Source organism: Carassius carassius, chromosome 30 (genome assembly GCF_963082965.1).
Source record: "Carassius carassius chromosome 30, fCarCar2.1, whole genome shotgun sequence".
In the NCBI taxonomy this organism is placed as follows: Eukaryota; Metazoa; Chordata; class Actinopteri; order Cypriniformes; family Cyprinidae; genus Carassius; species Carassius carassius.
The window spans coordinates 29,269,780-29,288,049 of record NC_081784.1 but is presented as its reverse complement, the minus strand read 5'-3'; the positions used below and the strand labels follow the sequence as shown (position 1 = coordinate 29,288,049).

The window sequence follows — 18,270 nt, the reverse complement described above, 5'->3', positions numbered from 1 at the left end:
CACAACAGACAAGGAAGAGAAGACAATGCTGAATAAAGTCGTAGTTTTTGCTATTTTTGGACCAAAATGTATTTTCGATGCTTCAAAATATTCTAACTGTACCTCTGATGTCACATGGACTACTTTGATGATGTTTTTCTTACCTTTCTGGACATGGACAGTAGACCGTACACACAGCTTCAATGGAGGGACTGAGAGCTCTCGGACTAAATCTAAAATATCTTAAACTGTGTCCCGAAGATAAACTGAGGTTTTACGGGTTTGGAACGAAATGAGGGTGAGTTATTAATGACATAATTTTGATTTTTGGGTGAACTATCCCTTTAAGGTACTAATATGTACGGCGTCAAGCTGTTGTACCCCAAAAGGTAAAATACAAGACAGAGAACGCATTGCAAAAATCAGACTTGTATCTGATTTAAGACCACTCATGGAAGAGGCCCAAATCAGAACCAAAAATTTAATTCTTTGTGGTTTCTGCTGTTCACACTGTTCTGAAAAAAAGGCATCTGAACCACATACAGTATGAGCTAAATAATCAGATTTGGCCCACTTATGCAGACTGAATGAAGCTATAGAAGAAATGAGCCTGTATGAGGAGAGAGAGGATGGAGATGTTGTTCACTACCAGAACCAGAGAGCAGCATCTCCAGAGCCCAGCTGTTTGTCTGTGAAGAGTGATGCATCCATGGAAGTACCCATCAAATTCAGTGATGGAACAGGGACCCTTAACAACAGGTAAGACAATTACCAGACAAGGGACAGAAAAAACTTAAGCTAATAATTTCCAACCTTGTTAAGTTACTGCTGGACCCAAATTTGAAAACTTTCCACAAGGATCACCTTATACGTGGATAAATCATGCTAACTCTAACTCATCTGACTGTTGCTGAAGTCTCTAGTTAGTGGACGATCTGAGGTGAAACGTCTAACTATATATTTTAGACCGTAAAACTTTATTGTGAATTATCCGGTGCATGGTGTGACTGGTATGTTCAGGTAGACCTGTTTGATTTTGAAGATATTAACCCAAATATCCAAATCTTAATGCTGCATTATACAATTCAATTAATGTTTAGAAGAAAAGACTCACATCATTGAAAATGCTTGCAAATGTGGTTTTATCTGACAGTGGCTTGATGTGATAAACATCTTTGTAGTGGACAGTGTCCATGTGAACACCTTCGGCCACATCGTCAATTAAATGGCATTTTATGGTAAACTTAATTCATCCATCATTGCTGCAAATGAGTCAGCTCCACACCACATTTGGAGGGCTGTCACCTGAATATGCTCTCAGAATCATGCTTCATTGTCATCACCTGTATGTCAGTTAATATAATTTTAGTTTTCATTCTCATTATTTAGTAATAGTGAGAAATTTGAGGTGATTTGCTCATTTGTATAGCAGTCATTCATTTATTCATTAATTCATTAATGCCAAATCTACCAAATTTCATAAACATCCTCAGCTAAAAAGTTTGATATTGTTAATATTTTTTTTCTAAGACAAAACAAAGACAAACAAATAATAATAATGAAATCCAATCATTATTAAATGCCATGGATTAATAGTTACACTTCTTTGTAGAGTGGGGTCAAAATTACAATTTTCTCTTGAGATTTGGAGCCAGATTACATCACGGTGAAAATGACTTTAAAGACAGCAGCATCATTTTATTTTTACACTTATGTGTGCAGTTCCTCAGCTACTTCATGTGCTCAGATCAACTGTTATCATTGCCTTATTGTCAACCTGTCACAATGTTTGCTTTTTATTTTATTTTATTTTTTTAACTGTGATTCCTTGATTTCCTAAATTCCTCAAAAAAAAAAAAAAAAAAAAAAAACTTGGCAAACCATTTCCTTCAGATGAATTGTTAAAAGTGGAGTAAAATTCAACAATTTATACATGAAATGGACAGAAATTTGTAATTCCTCTTTAAAAACATAGTGAACCACATTTTGGTTTTGACACTGAAGTTGTACAAATTTAACAATGTACTAATGGAGTCATAATACGATCCCAATATCTCTGAAATTGAAGTATAAGGCCTTAAAAGAAAGAAAAGTAGGTTACACTTTATTTTAAGGTATCCTAGTTACTGTGTAATTATGTATTTAAGTACTGAGCAATATTTATTAAATGTGTACTTCTATAAGGATTATGATTTTGTTTAGGGTAACTTGCATGTAATTATGCATAATTAATTGTTGTTATTATAGTAAGTATATGTAACACTTAAGAACACGTTAAAATAAAGTGTTACCAAAAAGTATGTTAAGAACTAGAATTTAAAATCATATTAAGATACCTTTAATAGTTCTTGAGTTACAAGATGGGGCTCTTTCCCATTTTTGAACATTTTTTAAATTCTATTATCTATTGATCCCCCTCTATAAAATAATGGAATTCTCAATAAACAATCATCCATGGCATTGGTTTTCTTTTATGCATCTCTTTCACACCCTTTCTTTTTGCATTATTGACACACTGTTTTCCTAATGAATGTTGTTCAGTTGCTTTGACGCAATGTATTTTGTTTAAAGCGCTATATAAATAAAGGTGACTTGCCTTGACGCACACAGTCAGAATCTTTTTTTTTTTCTTTCTTTTTTTTTTTTTTACTGTTCCTGGATGACCTCTGTTTGAGTTGACATGGAATGACCCATCGTTTTATACACACACAGTGTTTCAAAGTTAAAACAAATATGGCGAGGCTTACAAGTTTTAAGTGTCATTTGAAAAATAAAGTTCTAACTGATGGGGGATAGTTTCTATATAAAAACAGCATGGTGTGTCTCAGCTGTTTTTTTTCCATTTGTTTTTCTTTGAATGACACATGGCTTTAGTAGAGCTTGTCTCTTGAGACCTCATTCTTTCTATTTGTTCTTCTTGTCCCTGCTGTGAGCATAGAGATGATTGGCCGACCTTCAGAGAGACTGGAAACCTGCAACTGGATCCTCACCAACCAGATGATAAGCTACTGAGAGTCAAAGACCACCACAAAAACAACATGAAGAACAAATATGAGAGGTTATTTAAAGGAATCAAAATACAAGAAAATCAAACTTTTCTGAACAGCATTTACACACAGCTCTACATCATAAATGGAGAGAGTAAAATAGTGAATGAGGAACATGAGGTTTTACAGATGGAGGCAACACCCAAAACAAAATTCTCACATAACACTCCAATCTACTGCAATGACATCTTTAAACCCTTATGTGAACTAAGATGCGAGGAAAAAGACAAAATAAAGATGGTTCTTACTAAAGGCATCGCTGGAATTGGAAAAACCGTCTCTGTGCAGAAGTTCATTCTGGACTGGGCCGAGGGAAAAGCCAATCAAGATGTGGATTTCCTGTTTGTGCTCCCATTTCGTGAGCTAAACTTAATTAAAGATGATCAGTACAGTCTTCACAGACTTTTACTTGACTTTCATCCTGATCTTGGAGATCTAGACTTAAAGATTTATGAGGAGTGTAAAGTTGTGTTTATCTTTGATGGTCTGGATGAAAGCAGAATTACACTGATGTTTTCAGACAGTGAAAAAGTTTCAGGTGTGACTGAGACTTCATCGTTGGCTGTGTTGATGTCAAACTTAATAAAAGGAAATCTGCTTCCCTCCGCTCTCATCTGGATAACCTCCAGACCAGCAGCAGCCAGTCAGATCCCCCCCAGATATATCAACCGTGTGACAGAGATTGAAGGGTTCAATGAGCCACAGAAGGAGGAATATTTCAGGAAGAGAATCAGTGATGAGCTTCAAGCTAGCAGAATCATTTCACATATTAAAAAGTGAGAAGCCTCTACATCATGTGCCACATACCCATCTTCTGCTGGATCTCATCCACTGTGCTTCAGAAGCTCATGGAAGAAGATCTGAGTGCAGAAATCCCTCAAACTCTGACTGAAATGTACATCCACTTCCTGCTCATTCAGATAAAAATGAGGAATCAGAAATATGAAGAGGGAGATCCAGAGAATCGCCAGCAGTTAGATAAAGAAGTGATTGTGAAACTTGCTGAACTGGCTTTCAATCAGCTGATGAAGGGCAATGTGATGTTCTATGAGGAGGACCTGAGAGAGTGTGGCATAGATGTCACTGAGGCCTCAGTGTATTCTGGGATGTGCACTGAAATCTTTAGGGGGGAATCAGTTATTCATCAGAGGAAAGTCTACTGCTTCACACATCTAAGCCTTCAGGAGTTTCTTGCTGCATTATATGTGTTTTGCTCTCATCTGATGAACAACATGGAGCCACTAGAGTTGTTTCAGTTCTCATGAAAATTATGAGAATATGTGTGGCAGGTCTGGGGGAAACCCTCTATATGCATTACTAAGATCAGCAGTTAAAAAAACTCTTCAGAGTGAAAAAGGACATCTGGATCTATTCCTGCGGTTCCTGCTGGGGGTCTCACTTGAGTCCAATCAGACACTCTTACAAGATCTACTGTCCCACACAGAGAACAGCTTTTCCACTATCAGAGACATCACAAAGTACATCAAAGACACAATCAAGAGTGACAATGATATCGATTATGATTGCAATTTGGATTATGATGATGACAGATTAAGCAATCAATTTAAAGAGCATTACAAATGTCTCTCAGCAGACAGATCTATCAATCTTTTCCTCTGTCTGCTGGAGGTGAAAGATCAGACTCTGTCAAGAGAAATTCAGGAGTTTCTGAAATCAGGCAAACTCTCAGAGAAGAAACTCTCTCCTTCTCACTGCTCAGCAATAGCCTACATGATTCAGATGTCAGATGATGTGCTGGATGAGTTTGATCCTATGAAATACAACACATCAGATGAGGGTAGATGGAGACTGATACCAGCTGTGATGAACTGCAAAAAAGTTATGTGAGTAGGCTATTCATGTTATCACATAAGTTTCCCAAACTTTGGTCCTGGAAAACCCTCAGCTCTGCACATGTTGTATGTTTCCCTAATCAAACTCATCTGAATCTACTCATCACCTCATTAGTAGTGACTCAAAGGCCTGAAATGAAAAGGGTAACATCTAAAATGTGTACCCAAGGGTGTGCTCCAGGTCCATTGTTGGGAATCACAGACATAAGAATTATTTTTTTCAGTAATTCAGTAACTTTTTGTGTGTCTAATTAATATATGAAATTTCAACCCTGTTTTTATTCATATTACACAAATTTATTATGAGCATTGAATTAGAAAAGATATAAGAATTTGAAAGCACATTGAACAGTAGACAGTAGAAACACAGCAATGTGTAAAATATGTTTACAACGATCTCACATTCAGAATTAAAAACTGGTATATTCATATCACAAACAAAGTATTACTTAGTAGTCAAAAGCTACTTAATTTGAACATGATCTTTGTTCAAAGAACTTCTTGTCACACAGCATATTAGATATGTGGTCAATTAAAGATTGTTTTTTTGGCATTCTTAAAACAGAAAATATGACATCTTTATGACAATCTTTACAATGTTGTTTTCTGTTATAGATTTGCTGGATGTGGTCTCCCTCTTCAGCAATGTGAAATTTTGTCTTCAGCTCTACAATCATCAAATTCCTGTCTGAGAGAGCTGGACCTGAGTAACAATGATCTGCAGGATTCAGGAGTGAAGCTTCTCTGTGCTGGACTCAAGGGTTCACTCTGTGAACTAAACTAAACATACTGAGGTTTGATTTTTACATTCACTTATTCATTATGTTTAAAAATGGGAATGAATAGCTGTTTGGAAAAGATCAGATTTGTATAACAAATCTTTATATCAAAGATGTTTCTTTTGTTCTAAGTATAAAGTTTATATATATATAAACTTGCCTGCATCTTGGTCAAAGGTTGAGCTTGAATATACAACAGACTACAGCCAACTAGCAAGAACGGTCTGCATCTGCATGAGAGGAAATAATTTTCCATACCAACAACTGGTAGTAATCTGTAATTCAAAAAGGGGAGTAGCTAAGACTGCAGTTATTCAAACAGTGAAACGTTATGCAGATGTCATGGTTCGGTACGTACCTCAGTTTGGGGGTCAGGGTTCAATAAAAAAAATCTATTATGCTCTGTTTCTTTCTAAATTATGTGAAAATCATCTTGTTTACTCACTCACTCACAGAAAACAATATATTGATTTAAATTTTCTAAGACACTTTTTGTTGGTAAAAGTCATATGCGAGTAGGCGTCAACTATCATGAATATCATTGTTCATCATTTACAACTGAGAAGACGAAGGCCCCCATAATGAGCTGCATAATGAGCCTTTCAATCAGCTGTGTGTCTGAGAGGGAAGAGTTACAAGAAAGAATGTAAGGACAAAATAAATGCATATAATTTTATGTTTGTAGTTTATTTAGAATATATTTAATTATCCCACAACATAATTTAATATTCACTTGCGAGTGCAGTTAAACAGTTTATTAGGAACAATCAAAGCTGACTTTCAAAGCTGAATTTTTAGCATCATTTCTCCAGTGCCACAAACCTTCATAAATCCTTTTAGCAATCTGATTTTCTACACAAAAAACATTTATTGTTATTATTATTATTTTTAATAATAATAATAATAATAATAATGTTGAAAAGAGCTGTGAATATTTTTTTCAGGTTTTTTTAGTGGGGATAAATTGAAAGAACAGCATTGTTTGTTACATTGATTACAGTTACATTTATTTGATACATTTATGTCTTATCCCTCTCATCACGAAGCAAACAGTAAAATTAAAAAACTTGAAGAACAGTCTCGCTGCGTTATCTTCTGTTGTATGGGTGTATTCAAGCTGCGTGCTTCAGTGAAACATTAGAATCTGAATAGAGCGTTCAGCAAGGGGGCATGGTCACATTAGAAGATAATGAAGCAAAATGTGAAAAACAGAAGTGAAGTGACATTCGGCCAAGTATGGTGACCCATACTCAGAATTTGTGCTCTGCATTTAACCCATCCGAAGTGCACACACACACAGAGCAGTGAACACACACACACACACTGTGGACACAAACCCGGAGCAGTGGGCAGCCATTTATGCTGCGGCGCCCAGGGAGCAGTTGGGGGTTCGGTGCCTTGCTCAAGGGCACCTCAGTCGTGGTATTGAGGGTGGTGAGAGAACTGTACATGCACTCCCCCCACCCACAATTCCTGCCGGCCCGGGACTCGAACCCACAACCCTTCGATTGGGAGTCCGATTCTCTAACCACCAGGCCACGACTTCCCCACGGACATTGCATGTCAAGCTTTCTATAGATTTATCTCTCATGTCTCTTCGTTGAGTATTCACTGAGTTACAGTTAATTTTAATGACGCATTTGTAAATGAAGATCACTGCAGACAAAGGCTGCAGACAGCACAACTTGTTTGTTATCTTTATTTTATAAATGCACGAAGTTTTGTTGTTATTATGTCTGTATACAAAAAAGAAGACCCTTTACAGATTCGATTGATGTATTGCTCTTATCTGTACGATCAAAACTGAAAATGTAATTTAAGTTCTTTTCGGGGTTATCAGGAAAAAATTCTTCATAACGCATATACGCGTTAATCGACTCCAGAGGGTTAAAGTATACTCCTTTGTCAGTCTGTGAGAGATGCATTCAAAATCAGCACTTGGTCACTGTCTAGTGGGCTTTGTTTTCAAGTGCGCAACTCACAACATTCACTGTTCTTCTGTTGGCAGCCGGTTATCAAACAGCATTGCATTGCTGCAGGCGACCCCTTCTGGATTGAGGTTTAATTACCTGTATTCATTGTAAGGCCTCATACACCTAACCGAGATATCTGTAACGTGATGGTTCGGTACGAATATATGTATCGTTCCAGCCCTAAAAAACAGTAAACTATAAATCATTTGATGATTAAGATTAAGATTTTTACATGACTTAAGTACACAGTTCCTTTTAGAGCTCTTTTAGGGGGTTTTGAGATCATTCAGGTGTATACATGCATGTTATATTGGCCCAAAGTAGTTTTGAGTTAGTGTTGTCACGGTACCAAAATTTCAGTATTCGGTACCGATACCAGTGAAAATCCACGGTTCTCGGTACCAATTTCGGTACCAAAGCAAAACACAAAAATATGCTAATTTAAAAAAAATAACTTTTTAGCACTAAAAATAAAACCAATGCCATTCTTTATAGTTATTTACAATTGTGTTTAAAGTTTTTCTACAAGTTATATAATTATGAAAATCAGTAAACAAGTTTCACCCAAATTTAATTTGTCTTTTAATTTATGAAATTTAAACACATTTTATTTTTGGTAAATAAAGGGGATTTGCTAATAAAATTAAAACATGGAAGAAATATTGTGATTTATTTTTTTAAAAAATAAAGTTTTATAAATTTTTTCAACAGTAGTTGCAGTATCACATACATATTACTAAATAATATTAATATTTCTAGCACAATGCCTTTATTTAAAAATTTACTTTTAGGCCTAATGAATGCATATTTGTCATTTTAACTGAACTTAAGACTGGTGGTGATGCTTAAAATATTTTTGGTCATTGAGGGTTTTCTGTAAAAAAAATAGTAATAGATCATATTAATTATTATTAAAAAATAATACTACTACTAATTCTACTATCATACTAGTGTTTATACAATGCACTATGAATTGATGAGCTGCTGGGTTCATGAATATTAATCACGTTGTCTGCGTTCGGTCAAACTGATTTGCTGAAATCAAAACAGGGACGGTAGCCTACTAGATCAGCGCCAGCCAATGAAATTGCCATTTGCGCATTAGCTCCGCCCACTACCGGAGAAACTGGTATGTCTTCTGCTTGTTTGAAAATGAATATGAATAATTCTAAACGAACTCCATTATTTTGACTGGAGAAGACAACAAAGAATAGTTTACATATAGCGTGTCGATTCAGCGTGGTAAGACTCTCGCTCTCTCTCTCTTTGCAAGTGTGAGAAACAGCGCTATCAGTAAAGCGACGGTGAGTCGTGCGCCTTCACAAAGAGTTTACAGAGCATCAAATACAGGTGCGCTGTGCATGCATTGAGATGAACTGAAAAGTACAGATCGCTTGATGGAGAGAGAACTCTGAAGCTCAGATGCTGAAATTAATGCAAGCATCATGCGCTTCAGTCTATGTAGCAAACAAACCCGCACGTCTGCCATTCATTAATTCACACAGAGACGCGCAGAACACGGATTCATATTTCAAACAACTTTTGCGGCTTAACATTTACAGATACTGGTCCATATGGAGATTTGATTAATTTATGCTAACTTTGACACATTCCATGACTGTCCATATTAAAATGTAAGTTTCATTTTCATGACTGGATTTTGAGATTCCGTCCTCATTTTCTGCTTCGCGGAAATCATAGCGCTGAACCGGGTTTGAACGGGACCTCTGTACTACCGGTACTTAAAGAAACCTGGTACCGTCACATTTAAAAAATTTTAGTACCGACTTGGTACCGAAGTACCGGGTCTTTTGACAACACTACTTTGAGTATTCAAATTCCCTGAAAGTTTGTTTGTAGCACCATTGCCTTGAAAAGTTTAGCTCCAACCCTAATCAAACACACCTGAACCAGCTTGTTGCAAGCAGGGTGGGGCTGAAAGTCATGGAAATGGAGTGTGACTGATAGCAAAAGTGCTAATGAACAACTCCTGCATGCCACACTAGTCTCCTTAAGAGGAGCTCCATGGAATGCAAGGTGGAGTGACAGTGCAGGGAGAAACAGGACCAGGCCTGGGACATTTTATTATGTTTGTGTGTGGTAGTCGGTCATAAACCAGCTGTTTTTTGTTTTGGTTAATTGTGAATTAAAGTAGGTTTATTTTGACTAGGGGCCTGTACCATGAAGCTGGATTAGCTGGCTAGCCAGGTAATTTTCAGGTTAGTTTGCACCAATCCTAGGTTTTAGGTATCACGTGGCTTGGCTTTTAGTGGCATTCATTGCCATAGTAACTTACACTCCAAGGCTAACCTGCTCCGGGGCAGGTTATGTTCTGGGTTAGAGATCTCAAACTGAAGCTGGACCAATCAGATGTGAGAGAAGTGACACATGTCTGACACAAAGTCACTCCAGTTAATCTTGCTCCAAATTAAAGGTCACTATTGCTAAAAAAGTCATTTTATGATTTATATAATTATTGAGATTCATATTATTATTATTATTTATCTTTTACACACAAGCAATTTTAGTTTAGCAGTTATTTATCAATTATATTATTTTATTTTAAATAAATATTTATGTATACAGATCATATAATATAAATAAGCTGTAGTATCAAAATATTGCACTATTTAAAAAATAAAAAATCTGACCTTACATGTTTGAGTCTCTATCACTATATATTTTCAAATGTATAAACTAAGTTAACAAATTTCACTTGTCAATGCACTGATAGAGCAAGATTATTTATTTTACTTGTCCTCCTTCATTTTTCATATGACGTTTAAATTTGTCATATTCTTCAAACTCTTAACCTTTAGCATAACCTTTAGCCTTTAGTTTTGAATGTCACTGGGTCTCTCTCGAGAAGTAAATCAAACTTTGCTTTGTGTTGTGAGGCTCGTGATTGGCTGTTCGCCAGTGATGTCACACATTCATGTGCACGCGCTCCACAAACTCAGGATCAAAGCCTGAGTTGACAAAGAGAGTTGATGAACAGCATCATGGTACCAACAAAGCCGGATTGGAGAGGTTTGGTTTTGTCAACTCAAAACTAATCCTGTAACTCTGAATTTGTTCAGCTACCATCATGGTACAGGCCCCAGTTCCTGCCTCCTTCTATCCCAAATCAACAAATTGTTGCAACTCAGAAAATCAAGGTCTTCAGACTCACTACGGGTTACGGTGTTCCACCACCAGGTAGCAGGGTCTTTAGATGTCATTGTAGTCACATGTCTGCTTTCTTGTGCTTGTGCTGTGTGTCCATTTCCTCACCTTTTGGCTGCTGTGCTCAGGACGCATAGACGAGGATTTCTTGCAGTTGGCCGTTTGCCTGAGATCCTCAGTCTCGTTTCCACGTCCCGTTGGGCATTGCACCAGAGGTAGTCTCCACAGCCTTTGTCCACAGGTGTCTGTACGGAGGGCTCTGGAGTTGTTTTTTACGTTGGATTATTTTTGGGATTTTTTTATTATAGTACCCAATAAACTGTTGCACGTATCCTCTGCATTTGAATTTTCTCTCTTTACGGCCCTGACATATATATTTATTTATTATTTTTAAATATCACAATTTTCAACAGTTTAAGATTAACTCTTATCCCTTTCTGAAATCTTCCTCAGTCAGCCAAGCTAGTCTGTTTGAGAATAATACATTTTCAGAGTTACATAACAAAGAAGGCAAAGAAGCTTAAGGAAGTTTTCACCTTTACAGTCATAGCACTCATAGCAAAGAACTATTCAAACGGTTTGTTCGTACTTGTCCATCTCTGTTGGCTTTTCTCAAATGCCTATCCAAGCTGGCTGCTTGAATAGCAGGGTACTATGCTAGAAATTATCACATTATAAAAGTATAGGGAATTCCAGCTGGTTCTTATATTTTTTAACAAATGTCATACTCTATACATTTTAAAATGCACATAATACACTTGCTTAGGACTGCTATGGATGGTTTCTTCATCCAAATAACATTGTTCCAGATTCTTGCTGTCCATTTTGGCACTGATGCCACTGAATAGACACTTTGATCTCCAAGATTAAGTGTACAGGGAAAACAACATAGCTCTATGAATTACAGCCTTTTTATTGCCACATCCATGTTCAAAGCATGTGTGTGTACTTTAGATTCAGCGCCCTTGCCAGTGAATAAACAAACATTGATAGGCTAACTCAAAATGATTAAAATAAAATATTTTTCCCTCTGAAGTTCCCTCTACGCCCAGCTAAATGACAAAACATTGGAAAAGGGATGCTATGCTTTGATTATAAATGATCGACCTGTGACACTCCTCAGTTTGTTTACTTTTACTTGCTTTACTTTCGAAGCAAGGGTGTGTAGTTTCTGAAATTGATCAATAAATGTGAAACTGAGGATGAAAAACCTGTCAAAGAGTTTGTATTTGTCTTGATTTTAATTTCTGCAGAAATTATCTCATTTACAGAGTTTCACCTTCTGAGTTCAAAGGAGACAAAGAAAGGTCCCTGCTAACATCATTTTTACCCCACAGTAACATTAAAAGATAACTGTATCCCCTGGGCCTCTGGTCTTAACCAATCGTATGCTCACAAGTTACTGAAAAACACCAGATATAAAAAACTACAAGTACCGTTCTAATACCGTTTTTAGCATTCATCAATTTGATCACATCATTCATATAATTTAAACAATCAATCATGCTTCCTGCTATTTGGTCTTTCGGAAGATGTGTGAACAGGAATCAATAAGCTGAAAACAAAATGTTCATTCTATAACACGTATCTAATTCCTAACCATAAGTATCCAATTCCATACTTTCTTTTTTATTGTTCTCTTTAGATTGGTCCTCTGTAATCTCACTGGTCAATGCTGTGAAAGTTTTTCTTCAGCTCTGCAATCAAACTCCTTTCTGAGAGAGCTGGACCTGAGTAACAATGACCTGCGGGATTCAGGAGTGAAGATCCTCTTTAATGGACTGAAGAAGTCGCATTGTCAACTGAACATACTGAGGTATTTAAGAACACAGATTTACTCTCATCAAACTAAACATATCAATTTAGACTTGCCCTTGATTTCTGACTCCAAACAAAGTACAAATTATAAAAAGTATGTATTTTATTAAATAATTAATAAACATTTTTATGAATACACACATATGCCCTATTCAGACAAACTAATGTCGTGGCCTGTTGGCTGTTGGTTTTTGTAGATTATCTGGCTGTATGGTAACAGAGGAAGGCTGTTGTTATGTGATGTCAGTTCTGAGTTCAAACCCCTCACTTCTGAAAGAGCTGGATCTGAGCTACAATCACCTCAGAGAATCAGAAGTTAAGCTACTCAACCATCAAAACTGCACGCTGGAGAAATTCAAGTATGTTGATCAGCAAGTATGAAGAAAAAAGAGTAGCAAAACATGAGAGCTTCAAATCTGAATTTGAGAAATCTAAATAGCTTGTAATCTGAAATTTACTTTTAAAACTCTGATGTGCAAAGCTTAAATGTTTAAACTTTCACACATACACAATAATTAAAACTCCTGTTTTAAATTCAGTGTTGCAGACCAGTAGTTACAAATGTGTAAACACCAATACAGGCACAAGTGTGTATAACATTTTTACTTTAGCACTTAAATTTTTGCTGTATAACCATAGGTCGGCACTTCAAACATAAATATTTAGTGCCTTGAATTTTACTACTACTATTGTGATATTTCTGTTACAAAACTCACTTGCACAAATGCAAGATGTAGGGCTGTAGTAATTTTTTTTATCATCTCGGGCTTGGTTATTGGACGTGCCAAATGTTCTCATTGGTCTAGACCGAGTCCAGCAATATGCTTTTTTTCTCCTTCAAAACAAAACCACAATTGTATGTCGCATCTGAAAACATGTGAAAAAAAAACGCTAGGCGCGACGTTTTCTCCTTTTTTCCAAAGCACTCTGTAGCCTGTGCTCTATGCTTTCGTTTCGTGACGTCTGCTGTTGCTAAGCAACCATGACCTGCTCTCCATAAAGAAGCAGAAGTTTTAGCAAAGGATAAATGGATTTCCAGCATTACAAATCCCTTGCACTAGCTCTGCTAATTAATTCATTTAAAAAATGGCTATCAGCTATGACCAGCTGTTTCTCCATCTTGGCTTAGTTTTAAATTTTTTTACGGGAAAGGATGAAGCTGATTCGTTGATTCTTGTCACATTACAGCAGTGCACTTGCTGCGTTCTGAAAGGTTTAGATGTTTCTAATAAAATTTTCTACCTGTTAGATTGTGTTTTATTAACGTCTACACCTACATAGCCTTAAACTTACCCTTTACAATAATTAAATACTAATTAATGTTGTACAGTGTGACATATTAACTCGGTCCTATAGGGCCAGTGTCCTTTCCGTATGGCAGAGTATGGCAGTCGCCATACAGCTCAGTCATGAAAAATTATCTAAACTTCATATTTCTATTATATTTTTTTATTATTATTTGAATCAGAGGGTTTTACAAATATTTAACCAATGATAAGTATTACAAAGAGCTTGTCACTAAAGCTCGTAATCAGGGCCGTTGCAAGTGGGGTGAAAGGTGGTGACGATGATAGGGGCCCACGGCAGAGGGGGGGCCCCTGATGATCTCAACCGTCTGGCTGAGGGTAGCCTAAAAAGACAATCAGGACAGTTGACAGGCCACTGCTGCGTGACGTCATGAAAGATTATCATTTTCATATGTTTTTAAGCCTGGCCACTTTTCAATTTAAACATTCAAAAGAGTTTAAATCATTTAAACACAAGACGCGGAAAAGCTGAACTTGCGCGCTGTGTTTTGTGCGCACGCATCTCACAGTCTCAGAGCCGCATCTCACAGACAGCGACACTAAACTGAGCTCTCGTTTGCGAAGTCTCCTCGAACTTCCGTACTGCACCTGAACGAACAAATACAAATCACAGTTAAAACAAACAGAAAAGGATGTGAAAAAGCCCAATTCAGCACAGCTGTGTTCTGGTGTTTAGGGCTCAAGCAGAGAAAGGCATCTCAAAACACTTGAACACAGAATTTGCCTCTTTTTGCTCTTGTGCCGACAAATACATACAAAATATGTCAAAATACCCGTCTTGGAAACTATGCTCGAAAAAACAGTTGGTTATGTCTTAAGTGAAAGTAAACAGTTGAGAAAAAAATGGGATGTGTATTATATTGGATGCATTCATTGTCGATTAAAGTGACCGTGCCTAATTTAGCTACTGGCTGCTGTAATGTTAATCCAAGAAAATTAAATTAAGAAAATCACTCACTGCTCTTAACTGAATTACTCCGTAGTTTTAGCAAGAATGAGTGCACAGACAAAACAAAAATTATTCAGACACCATATATTATATAAAAATAAAAAAGAAATTAATGGTAGGTACAGGACACTATAATTAATTTAATTAGAATTTGATTCATCATTATAAGCAGTAATAGGCTGAATTGCAAATAGGTAGCCTAATTCTAATACACCCAATGACTATCCATCATTACATTTCTATATTTATGTAGCCTACACAATAATATTCTTTCACACTGTAATCCTTTTGTTTTTTAATATTTGGCATGTTTGTGTGATGTGCATCCCTGTGTGTAATAAGCAAAGTCAATGCGCACTGTGGACCCGCCCAGAGGCGCATTTTCTACCAACGTGCTTTTTATATAACAAAAAAATATTGCCCCATTGACTTTAGACTTTAGACCAGGTTTGAGTTGGTCTGTGGCGCAGTGTATTTTCAGCTCCTTAAAATAACTATGCGCCAACAATGCGCCTGAACACACCTCTTTTTTAGACCAGCACACAAATGGGCACAAATGCATTTGCTAATTAAACGACGTGGCGCTGGACAGGAAACTGCGAACAGCGCCGGACTGAACAGCGCCTGGATTCAAGAAGTTAAATCCCCATTATGTTTTTGTGACAAAACGTGGTTTGGGGATGGGATAGCGTCATTAGGTAACAGAATTGTTGTCAGCTTGTGTAGTTTGTGACCCATATTGCATTTACGTAGTCATGTAGTGTGAACACCATGACTTCAAGACAGCCAAGAAATCATGTAGTCTAAACAGCACAACGATCTGCCAAAGTTTTAAAGCAACACTATATAAATGTTGGCACTCTAGGGGTTAATAAGCAGAACTGCATGCATCCCTCAGAGGAACATTCTAACCGGAGCTACTTCTTCAAGTTTATGTCTATGGCGATTCCCGCAGGTATGTGTTACTCCGCAACAGTGATGACCCAAACAGGCTACAACAGTCCAAAAATAATCACTTATTATAAATGTATGGAAATGATTTGGGATAAGACAAAAAGGCGGTTTGGTAGATGAATTTATGATTTACTCACTCATATACATTTTGCACATTTTTAACACAGAATAAGTCACATTGTGTTAGTGTTGCTTTAAGTCATGTAGTGTGAACTAGGCTTTATTACGTTTTGTCTACTCTTTTCCAGTAGACTCAATAACGTCATTGTCTATAAGACATGACTGAATGAATGAGTAAGGCCTGTAACGTTTACGTCTGTAACTCTCAATCTTGCTCTTGCCACAACATTGAACTACTGCCGAATGGCCTGAATGCACTCTCAGCTCCTCAGCACAATTTTTTATTTTTATTTTTTATTAGAAGTGATTGTTAGTTATTATTAGAAAATATTTAGTTAATGTTATTTAGTTAATGTTGTCACAAATACTTTTGACATTTATTTATTAAACTAAATAGTTTTTAAAATCCCTCCTCTTTAAAACTCTAGTTCCACAGTACAGACAGTGGTATAATTACCTCAATAAAGTATTAAGCTACAATACATATATTAAACAAACAACTCAAGGTTAACATACCTTCATGGACAACTGCCTTACTGAAGTGGTTCTGTAAATTTAATTTTTTATGAATTTGTAATTTTTGCAGTCTGGTTAGCTTAACCATCATGCATAAATGGCAGTGGTAAAGGCTGCAGTAGTTTTTCCCCTGGAAAGTGATTTAAATCCATCATTTCTGGCCTAAAACACACTTGAGATGGGTGGCCTGGTTTTTGTGTCCTAAAACAGGAGGTGCCACGGGAGTGCAGATGGATACTATTGTCTAAAATGCTTATAAAATTAATATAAAGGATGGGAATATATTGCACCATATTATATAATAACAGTCATAAAGACACATATAAAAATGAAACCTTAAAGGTAACAATGTAACTTGCACAATAAGGGTGTAATATTCCAAGTGCACAGTACAGGTTAAGACAAAATAGCTATCGCTGACTGTAAAGCTGTTAAAACAGGTGTTAAAAATTCTGTCACACAGGTGCACTACCAGTTACATTTTATTTTAGTTACCTTTTTTGATGTATTTCAAATTCAGCAAGAACATGGGAACTATCACACCAGTATAGGTTACAAAAAATAGTATTAGGCCACAGACACAGTTTACTTTATGTGTTGTCTGCCATAATCAATTGCAAATAAATTAATAAAAGACGGGTGTTTTGATTATTGTGTATGTTTGCAAAACAAAACGTCAGCTTTTCTCATCAGATTGTGAGTGTAAATATCAACTAACAAGTATGAATATTTATTGTGTAAGTTCTCACATTCAAATCTACAAGCCCTTGACTTTTAGTACACTTTTACCTGACAAGGAAAAGTCAGTGCTGTGTATGTGAGTTTACTGATTGGATCTGATGTGCAGAATGTGACACTGTGTGTTTTATAGTGTGGCTCATGGAGGAGAGTTCAGGATTTTAGCTGGACTACGCAAATGTACGTCTACACAAGAAACACACACATACACACCTTTAGTGATTATTGTTGTGTTGCATTATAAATGTCTCTTTTCTTGTGTTCAGATGCCTGTCACCTCACACTGGACCCATACACAGCACACACTTGTCTCATTCTGTCTGAGGAGAACAGACAGGTGACACGTGTGAGAGAGGATCAGTCATATCCTGAGCATCCAGACAGATTTGATGAGTGTCCCCAGGTTCTGTGTAGAGAGAGTCTGTCTGGACGCTGTTACTGGGAAGCTGAATGGAGTGGATATGCTTTTATATCGGTGACATATAAAGAAGTCAGCAGGAAAGGAGCAAGTGATGACTGTGTATTTGGATTCAATGAAAACTCCTGGAGTCTGATCTGCTCTGAGAACAGGTTTACTGTCCGACACAATAACAAGGAAACTGACATACGTGTACCTTCAGGCTCCTCTAAAAGAGTAGGAGTGTATGTGGACATTCCAGCCGGCAGTCTGTCCTTCTACAGCGTGTCTGACACACACACACTCACACACTTACACACATTCAACACCACATTCACTGAGCCTCTCTGTGCTGGATTTGGGTTTGTGTTTTATTATCCAAACTCCTCAGTGACTTTGTGTGAGATTGAAAAGCCTATGACCATCAACAGACTTTACCCACACACCTGAATGATAGAATGTGAGGGTGTATGGTTCTCTTGGGAACCATTAGAATCCATGGAAGCTTTCTATCATGACTTATTTAGGATACACCTTGTTATTAGCTTGTACATATAATTGTTGTTCAGTTAGGTATGCTGCAAGAAAAAAAAAACATTAGAAAAACAAAAAAGTACTGGTAATTTTCTGCCAGGATATTATCCGTTATGTAACCCTAAAACTCTAAAAATGCAA

The 18,270-nt window shown here is 36.7% G+C and overlaps 1 pseudogene; it reads left to right on the top strand.

The window, feature by feature from the left end:
• Positions 1 to 561: 561 nt before the first annotated feature.
• On the top strand, positions 562 to 18,048 carry LOC132111008 (NLR family CARD domain-containing protein 3-like; annotated as a pseudogene).
• Positions 18,049 to 18,270: the final 222 nt, after the last annotated feature.